Below are 15,797 nucleotides of genomic sequence, written 5' to 3' on the forward strand. Positions count from 1 at the left end.
TTTGGTTGGAGCATTTAATCCATTTACATTTAAGTTAGTTATCCATGTATATGTCCCTATGAAAATTTCCTGGTCTCCCTCCAGGCTAGCTGTGACACACTAGCCTCCTTCTTGCTGTGTTCACACAGCCATCCCCAGTCCTCTCCCTGGGATCTGACCTCTGACGCCCAAGCCTCAGCTTGAAGCCATCACCCACCCCAGCGGGTGAGTGGAGAAGCCTCTCAGGTTGGTATGTGCTGGTCAGCACAAATCCTCTGTGTGGAAATCTCTCCACTTTGCCATCTGCCCCCTTGTGGTTGTGCTCTCCTCCGTGAGTCTGAAGCTTCCCCCCACTGACTCTCCATCTCTACCAGTGAAGGGGCTTCCTAGTGTATGGAAGCTTTACCTCCTTCACAGCTCCCTCCCAGAGGTTCAGGTCCCATCCCTATTATTTTGTCCGTTTTTCCTTTTTCCTTTTGCCCTACCTAGGTACGTGGGGAGTTTCTTGCCTTTTGGGAAGTCTGAGGTCTTCTGCCAGTGTTCAGTAGGTGTTCTTTAGGAGTTGTTCCACATGTAGATGTATTTTTGATGCATTTGCTGGGAGGAAGGTGATCTCCAAGTCTTCATTCTCTGGAAATTTGAAGGTTCCCCCAAAGTTGGCATATCTGATACATAACATGTAGGTAAAGTCAGAGCTTTAAGATGTTGCAGTGAGTTATTTAAATGCTCATTCAAATCCCTATGACCAGAAGTAAATAAATGCAAGCCCTACTTGAGAAGGTAGCAAAAAGGGAACTAAACTACCAGAACCCAAGAATGACATTAGGACTCTAATTTCAAAGCTGAAAAATGGATCATAGAACAATGGTCAGGTCTTGCTATGGCTGTATGACCAAAGGGTGGGGTGAGGTGGCTAGCTAGTAGTGGCTTATGTGCCACACAATTGCCAACCTGGCAAAGATCTTCCTGAAGAAAACTGCAAGCCATATGCATGACTTATGGGATACTGATATATTTTTCCTGAAGTAGGTATTTAATTTAATGAAGTTGTCTGTGTATATCTTATACAAATACAGTCTCCAGTAAGTGGTGAAAAACACTTGAAAGATTCTTCCTATGGGTTTTTTCCCCTCACTTTTAACTTAGATGTTTTCCATGCTATCCTGTAGAATTACATTTTTCTTAAAAAAATAAATGAATCAGGGTGACATTTAGGTAGTTTTTTTTTTTTAAGTTAAAGAATTGTTCCCCGGTGATTTCTGATGCACACACACATGCACACACATACATAAATGTACACAATGAAACACAAACAAAAATATTTTTTTAAAAAATGAAAATAATGAAGGAAATACATCCAGGGCTAAGGAATGTGTGTTTTATATAGTATTATATTTTGGGATTTTTCAGGTTTTTATGATGAAAATGAAATGTGAAAAATAAGAGCAAAAAGCTCTAAGAGAATTTCAGAAGGTACAAATAGGGAAAGACATATAGAGGGGAGAGAGACAATCTTTCTGATGATGCAAAGGATATAGACAATAGATATATCAATATTGCTGGATTGCCTTGTTTTGATTTTTCTCTTTCATTTTGGTAGTCTCTATAGCAATAAGTGTTCATCCATTGCAATTATTTGGCAATAATAATAATAGTAATAATAGTAATTAATATTACAGTAACTCAATCTGCTGATGCTTTACATTGCATTCATTAATTGTTTTACTACATCTTCCAAGGAATGAAGTAATTTGGGTACCATGATATTACTTGAACTCTTTAGTTGCTTCATTTATTTATCATACAGGTAGATATTAACTGCCAGTAACTATATTAACTATATTAAGTATTAGACATAGTAAACAATAGAAAAAGTTCTTGTCCTCAAGCATTGCCCAGCATGATGGGAGAAATATTGCCTTGACATATAAACATAGTGTGGCTTTTCAGATTCCAACCACTTCTTTTCTTCTTGCGTGATTGGAATCCAACTTCACCAAGTTGGCCAGCCTTTTTCAGATTTTCATAAACCACACACCACTGTATTGTGGGACCCCACTTACAGAGTATTCACTAAACAGTCAGATGATGCAACCCAGGTTACCACTTGTGGTAAACAAAGATGAATGAGAAAGAGAGGCTGGATGGATCCAGGCACATAAATCTCCCCTACCATAGAGGAATACCTCAAGCAGTGTTTCTCTCAACCCATCCTATGTCCAGCACGTTGATCTGCCTGCTGTATCTCATCACTGCCCAATTTGAACTGGTAACCAGAATAAGAAGGAATCACCTTGCACTGCATCATGTCTTTTGTTTCTTCATTACTCCTTTCCTCTCATTTTCATCATTCTGGGCTTGCACCTCTCAGATATTAGCATATTAATCCTTCTTTCCTACTTTATTTCTAGTGAGCCTGGGGTAATACACAAACATGGAAGCAAAAAGGATCAATGGGGTTAAAAATTACTATAAAAATAGGAAGATAACAATTAACATGTGGGAAAACTAAACAGTAATGAGATTACCAATTATTGAGTGATGAATACTTTCAACCTAGCATTTATGATTTTTCAAATGACCCTGCAAGAGAACTACTATTTACATTAGACATTTCAGTAAAATGCAGTTCAGGTAAAAAAAGACCCTGACAAGGTCTTGCAGCTAATATTGATAAAAGGAGATTCAAGATCTTCCCTGGTGGCGCAGTGGTTGGGAGTCCACCAGCCGATGCAGGGGACGCAGGTTCATGCCCAGGTCCAGGAGGATCCCACATGCCGTGGAGCAGCTGGGCCCGTGAGCCATGGCCACTGAGCCTGCGCGTCCAGAGCCTGTGCTGCACAACGGGAGAGGCCACAACAGTGAGAGGCCGGTGTACCACAAAAAAAAAAAAAAAAAAAAAAAAAAGGAGATTCAAAACTAGGGTTTCCTGTGCTCACAGATTGTGTTCTTTCAGCCCAGTGTTTAAGAGATCAGGACAGGTTTCCCTGAGAATATAGGTTTGTTGTATAGTTAAGGAGTTCATAAGGCAAAGAAGATCTTCTAATCTAAGGGAATAATACTAGCAAAGGGGCATACAGTATGTATCACAAACCAAGTGCTTAAATCATAAGGCTGGAGCTTTCTTGTTTGCAACTCTATTTGCAGCTTGAGCAGTTCCTCTCCACTACAAGCTACGTCATTCAGGGAAAACAAAATTCATCTAAATTGAGTAGTAAACCTCAATTTTGTCAATGAAGAAAGAAAGAAAGGAAGGAAGGAAGAAAGGAAGAAAGGAAGAAAGGAAGGGAAAGGAAAAAAGAGAAAGGAAGAAGGGAAGGAAGGAAGGAAGAATAAAGAGTGGCTTACTACCTCCTGCTGATTTCATAAACTTTTGCTCAATGTTAAGTTTCATTTTCCAACTAATGCAAGAGAAGTTACAAAACTGTAAACAAGAAAGACTATGTAACCTTTAAAATAAGTTTCTCCCTAGATTTAGAATTGCTCTGTAACATGAACATTGACCTGATAGACAGAGATAAAAAGAGCATGTTGTTCTGGGAATGCCAAGGTCACTGCTGGGAAGACACTTACATGCTGATGAATGATCTGTAGATTGCTGAGCTTGGAAAGTTTCAGAGTTGTCAATGCTTGAATAAATAAATAACTGAATAAATAAGAGTCAGAGGCAATGATTGAGAAAAAATGGAGCTAGGGAGAATGGAGTAGGACAAGAATAGAACTAAACTGAGGGGAAATAGATGAAAAAAGAAAAAAAAGAACCTCTGGCAAAGCCATTCGTTGCTTAAAAATTTACTTACTGTGCTACTTTTTATTTATTTTGACTTATTTTTGCAGTGGCAGAATATCTGTATTTTGGAAAGTGTTTTACATCATAGAATAACTTTATGCTATTATGCTTATATTTATTATGTTTATGTTTAGAAAATACTTTCTATCCTTTGGTATTTTTTATTTTAATATCATTATCCTAGTGGACCTTGTCGATATGCAAATGAATTATCTATAAAACATAGAAACAGCTTATCATCATCTAACACAAGGGATTGTGTGATTTGTATCAGTTAAAATACAGTCACCGATGCACTCTCAGAGTTCAGAGGAGGCTAAGCTGTGATTCCTATGTTAATGTGGTAGGTAGGAGAAATCTAATGGGAATAGACAAAGATTTACAGATGTACAAGATGCTGGTAGGAAAGCAAATCTACAAAATCAGTAAGCCTTACAAATGTTGGGAGTGTCTGGGGATGGGGTAGCTGGACTTATGGAGGATGAGTGAGGCATCACTCCTTGGGCTGCTCCAGTGATTTTTGGCAAAAAGTTTTGTATAAAGAAATAACAGAGGTTAAAAGGAATAAAGGAGGAAAGGAAGAGGTAGAAAGTATAAAATCCTTCATGTTGTTGCTCCTATGACTTTGAACAAGTCTCTAACACTCACTATCTCTCATTTTCTCACCTGGAAAATGGAAATGTAATATGTTATATAAATTAAAGCAGAGCACAGGAATAGTTGGTTCTCAATTTTCTTAACTTTCTGAAAGTTACTAGAGAGAATGTGACATATTTGGAAAAGCAGAGAAACGAATTTTTTTTATTAGTTTCTGCTTTATAACAAAGTGAATCAGTCATACATATACAGCTGTTCCCACATCCCTTCCCTCATGCATCTCCCTCCCTCCCACCCTCCCCATCCTACCCCTCCAGGTGGTCACAAAGCACCGAGCTGATCTCCCTGTGCTCTGCAGCTGCTTCCCACTATCTATCTACCTTACGTTTGGTAGTGTATATATGTCCATGCCTCTCTTTTGCTTTGACACAGCTTACCCTTCCCCCTCCCCATATCCTCAAGTCCATTCTCAAGTAGGTCTGTGTCTTTATTCCCGTTTTACCCCTAGGTTCTTCATGACATTTTTTTTTTTAAATTCCGTATATATGTGTTAGCATACGGTATTTGTCTTTCTCTTTCTGACTTACTTCACTCTGTATGACAGACTCTAGGTCTATCCACCTCATTACAAATAGCTCAGTTTCGTTTCTTTTTATGGCTGAGTAATATTCCATTGTATATATGTGCCACATCTTCTTTATCCATTCATCCGATGATGGACACTTAGGTTGTTTCCAGCTCCGGGCTATTGTGAATAGAGCTGCAATGAACATTTTGGTACATGTCTCTTTTTGAATTATGGTTTTCTCAGGGTATATGCCTAGTAGTGGGATTGCTGGGTCATATGGTAGTTCTATTTTTAGTTTTTTAAGGAACCTCCATACTGTTCTCCATAGTGGCTGTACCAATTCACATTCCCACCAGCAGTGCAAGAGTGTTCCCTTTTCTCCACACCCTCTCCAGCATTTATTGTTTCTAGATTTCTTGATGATGGCCATTCTGACTGGTGTGAGATGATATCTCATTGTAGTTTTGATTTGCATTTCTCTAATGATTAATGATGTTGAGCATTCTTTCATGTGTTTGTTGGCAGTCTGTATATCTTCTTTGGAGAAATGCCTATTTAAGCCTTCTGCCCATTTGTGGATTGGGTTGTTTGTTTTTTTTGCTATTGAGCTGCATGAGCTGTTTATAAATTTTGGAGATTAATCCTTTGTCAGTTGCTTCATTTGCAAATATTTTCTCCCATTCTGAGGGCTTTCTTTTCGTCTTGTTTATGGTTTCCTTTGCTGTGCAAAAGCTTTGAAGTTTCATTAGGTCCCATTTGTTTATCTTTGTTTTTATTTCCATTTCTCTAGGAGGTGGGTCCAAAAGGATCTTGCTGTGATTATGTCATAGAGTGTTCTACCTATGTTTTCCTCTAAGAGTTTGATAGTTTCTGGCCTTACATTTAAGTCTTTAATCCATTTTGAGCTTATTTTTGTGTATGGTGTTAGGGAATGATCTAATCTCAAACTTTTACATGTCCCTGTCCAGTTTTCCCAGCACCACTTATTGAAAAGGCTGTCCTTTCTCCACTGTACATTCCTGCCTCCTTTATCAAAGATAAATTGGCCATATGTGCATGGGTTTATCTCTGGGCTTTCTATCCTGATCCACTGATCTATCTTTCTGTTTTTATGCCAGTGCCACACTGTCTTGATTACTGTAGCTTTGTAGTATCGTCTGAAGTCAGGGAGCCTGATTCCTCCAGCTCCGTTTTTCGTTCTCAAGATTGCTCTGGCTATTCGGGGTCTTTTGTTTTTCCAAACAAATTTTGAAATTTTTTGTTCTAGTTCTGTGAAAAATGCCAGTGGTAGTTTGATAGAGATTGCATTGAATCTGTAGATTGCTTTGGGTAGTAGAGTCATTTTCACAATATTGATTCTTCCAATCCAGGAGCATGGTATATCTCTCCATCTATTTGTATCATCTTTAATTTCTTTCATCAGTATCATAATTTTCTGCATACAGGTCTTTTGTCTCCTTAGGTAGGTTTATTCCTAGATATTTTATTCTTTTTGTTGCAATGGTAAATGGGAGTGTTTTCTTGATTTCATTTTCAGATTTTTCATCATTAGTGTACAGGAATGCCAGAGATTTCTGTACATTAATTTTGTATCCTGCTACTTTACCAAATTCATTGATTAGCTCTAGTAGTTTTTCAGTAGCATCTTTAGGATTCTCTATGTATAGTATCATGTCATCTGCAAACAGTGACAGCTTTACTTCTTCTTTTCCAATTTGGATTCCTTTTATTTCCTTTTCTTCTCTGATTGCTGTGACTAGAACTTCCAAAACTATGTTGAATAAGAGTGGTGAGAGTGGGCAGCCTTGTCTTGTTCCTGATCTTAGTGGAAATGGTTTCAGTTTTTCACCATTGAGGACAATGTTGGCTGTGGGTTTGTCATATATGGCCTTTATTATGTTGAGGAAAGTTCCCTCTATGCCTCCTTTTGCAGGGCTTTTATCATAAATGGGTGTTGAATTTTGTCAAAAGCTTTCTCTGCATCTATTGAGATGATCATATGGTTTTTCTCCTTCAACTTGTTAATATGGTGTATCACATTGATTGATTTGCGTATATTGAAGAATCCTTGCATTCCTGGAATAAACCCCACTTGATCATGGTGTATGATCCTGTTAATGTGCTGTTGGATTCTTTTTGCTAATATTTTGTTGAGGATTTTTGCATCTATGTTCATCAGTGATATTGGCCTGTAGTTTTCTTTCTTTGTGACATCCTAGCCTGGTTTTGGTATCAAGGTGATGGTGGCCTCGTAGAATGAGTTTGGGAGTGTTCCTTCCCCTGATATTGTTTGGAAGAGTTTGAGAAGGATGGGTGTTAGCTCTTCTCTAAATGTTTGATAGAATTCGCCTGTGAAGCCATCTGGTCCTGGGCTTTTGTTTGATGGAAGATTTTTAATCACAGTTTCCATTTCAGTGCTTGTGATTGGTCTATTCATATTTTCTATTTCTTCCTGAGTCAGTCTTGGCAGGTTGTGCATTTCTAAGAATTTGTCCATTTCATTGGCATAGAGTTGCTTATAGTAATCTCTCATGATCTTTTGTATTTCTGCAGTCTCAGTTGTTACTTCTCCTTTTTCATTTCTAATTCTATTGATTTGAGTCTTCTCCCTTCTTTTCTTGATGAGTCTGGCTAATGGTTTGTCAATTTTGTTTATCTTCTCAAAGAACCAGCTTTTAGTTTGGTTGATCTTTGCTATCGTTTCCTTCATTTCTTTTTCATTTATTTCTGATCTGATCTTTATGATTTCTTTCCTTCTGCTAACTTTGGGGTTTTTTTTGTTCTTCTTTCTCTAATTGCTTTAGGTGCAGGGTCAGGTTGTTTACTCAAAATGTTTCCTGTTTCTTAAGGTGAGATTGTATTGCTATAAACTTCCCCCTTAGAACTGGTTTTGCTGCGTCCCATTGGTTTTGGGTCGTCGTGTCTCCATTGTCATTTGTTTCTAGGTATTTTTTAATTTCCTCTTTGATTTCTTCAGTGATCACTTCATTATTGAGTAGTGTATTGTTTAGCCTCCATGTGTTTGTATTTTTTACAGATCTTTTCCTGTAATTGATGTCTAGTCTCATAGCATTGTGGTCGGAAAAGATACTTGATACAATTTCAATTTTCTTAAATTTACCAAGGTTTGATTTGTGACCCAAGATATGATCTATCCTGGAGAATGTTCCATGAGCACTTGAGAAAAATGTGTATTCTGTTGTTTTTGGATGGAATGTCCTATAAATATCAACTAAGTCCATCTTGTTTAATGTATCATTTAAAGCTTGTGTTTCCTTATTTATTTTCATTTTGGATGATCTGTCCATAGGTGAAAGTGGGGTGTTAAAGTCCCCTACCATGATTGTGTTACTGTCGATTTCCCCTTTTATGGCTGTTAGTATTTGCCTTATGTATTGAGGTGCTCCTATGTTGGGTGCATAAATATTTACAATTGTTATATCTTCTTCTTGGATCGATCCCTTTATCGTTATGTAGTGTCCTTCTTTGTCTCTCCTAATAGTCTTTATTTTAAAGTCTATTTTGTCTGATATAAGAATTGCTACTCCAGCTTTCTTTTGATTTCCATTTGCATGGAATATCTTTTTCCATCCCCTTACTTTCAATCTGTATGTGTCTCTAGGTCTGAAGTGGGTCTTTTGTAGACAGCATATATATGGGTCTTGTTTTTGTATCCATTCAGCCACTCTGTGTCTTTTGGTGGGAGCATTTAGTCCATTTACATTTAAGGTAATTATTGATATGTATGTTCCTATTCCCATTTCCTTAATTGTTTTGGGTTCGTTATTGTAGGTATATTCCTCTGTTGTGTTTCTTGCCTAGAGAAGTTCCTTTAGCATTTGTTGTAAAGCTGGTTTGGTGGTGCTGAACTCTCTCAGCTTTTGCTTGTCTGTAAACGTTTTAATTTCTCCATCAAATCTGAATGAGATCCTTGCTGGGTAGAGTAATCTTGGTTGCAGGTTTCTCTCCTTCATCACTTTAATTATGTCCTGCCACTCCCTTCTGGCTTGTAGAGTTTCTGCTGAGAGATCAGCTGTTAACCTGATGGGGATTCCCTTGTGTGTTATTTGTTGTTTTTCCCTTGCTGATTTTAATATGATTTCTTTGTGTTTAATTTTTGACAGTTTGATTAATATGTGTCTTGGTGTATTTCTCCTTGGATTTATTCTGTATGGGACTCTCTGTGCCTCCTGGACTTGATTAACTATTTCCTTTCCCATAATGGGGAAGTTTTCGACTATAATCTCTTCAACTATTTTCGCAGTCCCTTTCTTTTTCTCTTCTTCTTCTGGAACCCCTATAATTCGAATGTTGGTGTGTTTAATGTTGTTCCAGAGGACTCTGAGACTGTCTTCTGTTCTTTTCATTCTTTTTTCTTTATTTTGCTCTGCATCAGTTATTTCCACTATTTTATCTTCCACCTCACTTATCTGTTCTTCTGTCTCAGTTATTCTGCTATTGATCCCATCTAGAGTATTTTTCATTTCATTTATTGTGTTTTTAATCGATGCTTGATTCATCTTTAGTTCTTCTAGGTCCTTGTTAACTGTTTCTTGCATTTTGTCTACTCTATTTCCAAGATTATGGATCTTGGAAATAGAATCATGGATCAGCTTTACCATCATTATTCTGAATTCTTTTTCAGGTAGACTGCCTATTACCTCTTCATTTGTTAGGTCTGGTAGGTTTTTATCTTTCTCCTTCACCTGCTGTGTGTTTTTATGTCTTCTCATTTTGCTTATGTTACTGTGTTTGGGGTCTCCTTTTTGCAGGCTGCAGATTCGTAGTTCCCATTGTTTTTGGTGTCTGTCCCCAGTGGCTAAGGTTGTTTCAGTAGGTTGTGTAGGCTTCCTGGTGGGGGGGACTAATGCCTGTGTTCTGATGGTTGAGGCTCGATCTTGTCTTTCTGGTGGACAGGTCCACGTCTGGTGGTGTGTTTTGGCGTGCCTATGGCCTTATTATGTTTTTAGGTAGCCTCTCTGCTAATGGGTGGGGTTGTGTTCCTGCCTTGCTAGTTGCTTGGCATAGGGTGACCAGCACTGTAGCTTGCTGGTCATTGACTGAAGCTGGGTGCTGGTGTTGAGATGGAGATCTCTGGGAGATTTTCACTGCTTGATATTATGTGGAGCTGGGAGGTCTCTTGTGGACCCGTGTCCTGAAGTTGGCTCTCCCACTTCAGAGGCACAGCACTGACTCCTGGCTGCAGCACCAAGAGCCTTTCATCCACCCGGCTCAGAATAACAGGGAGAAAATGTAGAAAGAAAGAATTAGTAGAAGAAAGAAAAAGAAGGAAAGAAAGGAAGAAGGGAAGAAAGGAAGGAAGGACAGAAGAAAGAAAGAAAGGAGGGAGGGAGGGAGGAAGGATGGAAAGAAAGAAGGAAAGAAAGGAGGGAGGGAGGGAGGAATGAAAGCAAAAGGAAGAGTGAATGGAAGAAGGGAGGGAGGGAGGGAGGAAGGAAAGAAAGAAAGAAAGACAGGAGGGAGGGAGGGAGGGAGGAAAGAAAAAGAAAGTGGAAAGAAGAAGGGTGGGAGCGAGGGAGGGAGGAAAGAAAAAGAAGGAAAGGAGGATCGGAGGGAGGGAGGAAGGGAAGGTAGGAACAAAAGAAAGAGCAGGTAAAGTAAAATAGAATAAAGTATGAAATATAGTAGCGTCATTAAAATTAAAAAGTAATTATTGAAGAAAAAAACGGACCGATAGAACCCTGGGACATATGGTGGAAGCAAAGCTATACAGAGAGAATCTTACACAGAAGATTACACATACACATTCACAAAAAGAGAGCAGGGGGAAAAATCAAAAATCTTGCTCTCCAAGTCCACCTCCTCAATTTGGGATAATTTGTTGTAAAAAGAGGAAAAGGGCGAGAAGTCTGAAATCTTGCTCTCTAAGTCCACCTCCTTAATTTGGGATAATTCGTTGTAAAAAGAGGAAAAAGGGGGAAAGTCTTAAATCTTGTCCTCAAAGTCCACTTCCTCAATTTGGGATGATTCGCTGTCCATTCATGCACTCCACAGACGCAGGGCACATCAAATGGACCGTGGAGCTTTAATCCGCTGCCTCCAAGGCTGCACAGAGAGATTTCCCTGTCTCTGCTCTCACAGCTCCCGGGTCTCAGCCTTGGACCTGGCCTTGCCTCTGCGCGTAGGTCGCTGGAGGGCTTCCATTCTTCGCTCAGACAGGACGGGTTTAAAGGAGCCGCTGATTCGGGGGCTCTTGCTCACTCAGGCAGAGGGGAGGGAGGGGCGTGCAGTGTGGGGTGGGCCTGCGGCGGCAGAGGCCGGCGTGACATTGCAGTAGCCCGTGGCACTCCATGCGCTTTCCCGGGAAAGCCGTCCCCGGGTCCCGGGACCCCGGCAGTGGCGGGGTGCACAGGCCCCCCGGAAGGCGGGGCGGACAGTGACCCGCGCTCGCACACAGGCCCCGTGGCGGTGGCGGTGGCGGCAGCAGTGGCGGCCCACGCCCGTCGCCGAGGTCCGCGCCTTACCCGAGGCTCACGCCTGTCTCTGGCGCTTCCCCAAGCAGCCCTCTTAATGCCCTCTCCTTGCGCACCAGGAAACAAAAGGGAAAAAAGTCTCTTGCCTCTTCAGCAGCTACAGACCCTTTCCCCGGACTTCTTCCGGGCTAGCCATGGTGCACTAACCCCTTCAGGCTCTCTTCCTGCCGCCAGCCCCAGTCCTCTCCCTGCGCTCCGACTGAAAGCCAATACCCGAGCCTCAGCTTCCAGCCCCGCCCGCCCCGGCGGCCAAGCAGACAAGCCTCTCGGGCTGGTGTATGCCTGAGGGCACTGGTCCTCTGTGTCAGAATCTCTCCGCTTTGCCCTCCGCAGCCCTGTTGCTGTGCTCTCCTCCACTACTCCGACGCTTTCCCCCTCCGCCACCTGCAGTCTCTGCCCGTGAAGGGGCTTGTAGTGTGTAGAAACCTTCCCTCCTTCACGGCTCCCTCCCACTGGTGCAGGTTCCGTCCCTATCCTATTGTCTCTGTTTATTCTTTTTTTCTTTTGCCCTACCCAGGTATGTGGGGAGTTTCTTGCCTTTTGGGGGGTCTAAGGTCTTCTGTCAGCGTTCAGTAGGTGTTCTGTAGGAGTTGTTCCATGTGTAGATGAATTTCTGATGTATTTGTGGGGAGGAAGGTGATCTCTGAGTCTTACTCTTCCGCCATCTTCCTCCAGGACCGAGAAACTAATTTGAAGTAAAGCAGATATGAGTGTGACTCTTCTCTGAATTTCTGGTTGTATTAACCTGGAAAAGTTATGCCCTAAGATGTTACAGAAAAAAAACAAATGAACTTTTTGGCCAACCCAATATTTAGATGTGTTGGGATATTTTGATTCTTTTAAGAATTGAACCGACTGCTATAGAAGACGATAGATTAGACATAAAAAGAAAGCCAGAGCTTAGAGCTAGTATTTGAAGATACTGTTTTTAAAAACCTTTCAGTAAATAAAACTTTATTTTTTTACAACTAAATTAATTTTCTTAATTTTTATCTTTCTAGAATCTCTGTTTTGACAAACAATCTCATAGTCTTCCTGGCCTCCTTTTTTGCCTTTTTTTTTTTCTGGATTTAAGTACTTTTAATTGTCTTCCATTATTCTGAGAATTCAGATGGGTAAACTTGCAATAGAACCTATCCTTTAGCAAGATATGATAGAACAAGTTTATAACAAGATTCCAGAACTACCAACTGTGCATGGCATTTCTGGATAATTCTGAAACCATGCTACTTTTTCCACTGGTTCCTTGCACAGGAGTCTCATGGGAGCTACTACAGAAGAAGTCCCAGCAGGTTTACAAAGGCAAGTAGACCACAAGGAAATGATCCTAGCCAAAGTCACTAATGCATGATTTTTACCAAATTATGACCCAATCCCTCTCTGTTACCACCACGACTAATGACTAATATTCATATAATCTCATTCTTGAAGTTTGAAATTACTATTCCCTTATGGAGAATTTATAGCTGCCTTTGACTTCCTTAACTTCAGCCACCATAATTACTATGACTAAACATAATTTTTGATGGTGATGAATGGTAACCATGAGGCTGATATTGTAAGAAGGTCTAATTATGGATACCTTTGGTAGTTTAGACAAAGTCTTAGAGAATTAATCTTACAGGAAATGAAGAGTAGTCAAGGATCTAAAGAGGAATGGACAAAAACAGGTTCATATTTTAGGAAGGTCTCTCTTGGAACCAAGAAAATTATCAACTACATGTGAGGGCAGGTAGGTTTTTGAAAGAAGCAAAGATACCAGCTATACAACTTTTGTACTAATACAAGTGAATGATTAATAGAACACTATGTTAAGGTAGTGATGAGGGAAAGAAACAAGACTAAACAAAACACATTGAAGTCATATAATCAACATGAACTGGAATTTAATTAAATATGAGAAGTGAGGCGGAAAACGAGCTAAGTATGAGCCCCTAGTTTCTGGATTGAGATACTTGGTAAATGAGGAAAATACAGATTTGAACAAAATGTAAGTTTGGTTTTATATGTAAGGAATGTGACGTTTCTATGAGTAATACAGAAAAAGTTGACAACATTATGGAAACTAAGAGTGGAAAGTGTTGCAGAATGGAGGAATTAATAGTTTCATAGTTTAATAGAGTGTATACATCTGAGACATTGCAGGGAGATCAAGTCAGGTGAAAACTGAACATTCCTTATTACATTTCTGTTCATCTCCATGTTTACCCTTCTTTAAATATTTAGGTTAGCAACTTGATGCTAGATCAAGGGAACACAATAGGACACTATGAAGTAATGCCATGAGATCTCTTCACAAATCAGCTTCTTCCCAACAAGAAAAACAACAAGAAGACTCACATTTTCATTTTTCACTGGGCCCCACAAACTATGTAGCCAGTTATATCTTGAAGGATATTTGTGTGTGTGTGTGTGTGTGTGTGTGTTTGCTCCATGGAATTTGGTAACATGCTACCTTATAATGGAAAGCCATATAACTAGGATAGTTTTTACTGACAAATAGACAAAAATGAAAATATTTTTAAAAACATTTTTATTGCTTTAAATAAAATAACACCTTAGGTCAAGGTAATTGAACCTGAATGGTTTGTGTGATTTAAAAGGAACACCCCTAAAGTTACTGAGAACTTAATCACAACTGAGGGGCCATAGGGAGAAACTGATTTTTGACCCTTGCACATTCTCTTTCATTTTGCAAAACAAATGATGTCCCAAGGGACAAAGTTGGTCACTGGGATTCTTATAAAATATCATATATGTATTCAGAAATTGCTTAGCATTAACTCTTAAGAGGATTTGTGCTTTTTTCTTGAAATCAACATTTTTACTGAGGAAGAAAAAATAAGTCAAATGATAAATTTTTAACTACAGTCCAAGTAGAAGCATGAATAAGCACAACTCATAACCATTTAATTAACTGTCCCAGGATGGTACATGTTTAGAAGACAGTATCTGTGCCTCTAGCATCATGTAAAATCAGTGGGTATCAAGGAGATCCAGACTTGGAAAAGTTAACCTTTTATCTGATAACCAGGCAGAAGAGGGTCCACAAGCAGATTAGGTGTTAAAAACTTGCCTTGTATTCATTGTGAAACCTCCTATTTTCTAGGTTTGACCTCTCATTAACATATCCTTACTCTTTACTTGCTTGGTTTCAATATACCCTTTACTAACTTTTCCTGCTGCTGCTGTTGTTATTGTTATTATTGTTTTTAAGCTTCAATATTGGTTATGCACAGGTATTTACCTTCTTCCTCCTGTTCCCACCTATGTATCCTTCCCACACCTCCATTTTGCGGCCAGTTAGGTTCAGTTTCACATGAGATTAAATCTCTTTTTTCTGAGAAAACCTGTGTCATTAGGATTGTTGAGGGAAATTGGGATCTAACATGTTTACATCTTGACTTTTAAACAGAACATTTGCTATCATTTCAGTACTGTTACCAAGTTGAAACTCCTACTGCTCACAGTGTGACAGATCAACAAATTGAGAGACCAGTTGCTGAGTCAAAGAATAGTGACTTTATTTGGAAAGCAAGCAGACTGAGAAGGTGATGGACTAGTGTCCCAAAGAACCATCTTACCCGAGTTAGAACTCAGGCTTCTTTTATACTAAAAGGGGTGGGGATTTTGCTTGTTGTTGCAAACTTGGTGTAGGAATCCTTTGTTCTTACAGCTGTCCAAGTGGGTCTGGCCACAATATTCCTATAAAACTCCAACAAGACAAATACTGTTCTCTGTTCTGCAGATTTTATCTCTATATTAATGGAAATGTGTTGTATCTTTAAAAGTCAGAGTCTTGAGAATAGATTAACCTTTATATTTTAGGCTACAGGCAACATTCTTTTGCAAAAGTGCAGAGCCAGCAGGACTAAGCACATGTAACAGAGCACAAGGGTTACAGCTAAAGGAATATATCATATATGGAGTCAGATTTGTTCTTCTCTGTTATAGTACGATGTTTTGTGGTGCCTGGTACCCAAGACTTTTCTCAGTCTGCAATTGCCCACCTAGTTCTATTGGTAACTGAAATGATTTTTCCATTTACAAAAACGGTTACTATTCCTCTATTTACTTTCTAAAAAAATTAAAAGTTTGATCCCTTTTTCATTGCTACTTCTTGTTTTTATTTGTTTTTGTTTCATGTTTGTTGTTTGTTTTAGATAAGGAGGCTATTTTGTTCCACTTTATCTCCACTGATAACACAGGGAAGTAAATGCATGTAGTTATTTCACTGTGTTTAAATTGCCATTGTGGAGCTTCACACTGACCTTGAACATTTTTCACCCTCAGTCAGTAGTCTTGCATTATTTTTTCATGGGAAAGAAATGTAATTCATGCAGTGATCATTCTGACTCTCTCTCTCTCC

Source organism: Mesoplodon mirus (assembly GCF_964341445.2).
Source record: "Mesoplodon mirus genome assembly, chromosome: 14".
Classification (NCBI taxonomy): domain Eukaryota; kingdom Metazoa; phylum Chordata; class Mammalia; order Artiodactyla; family Ziphiidae; genus Mesoplodon; species Mesoplodon mirus.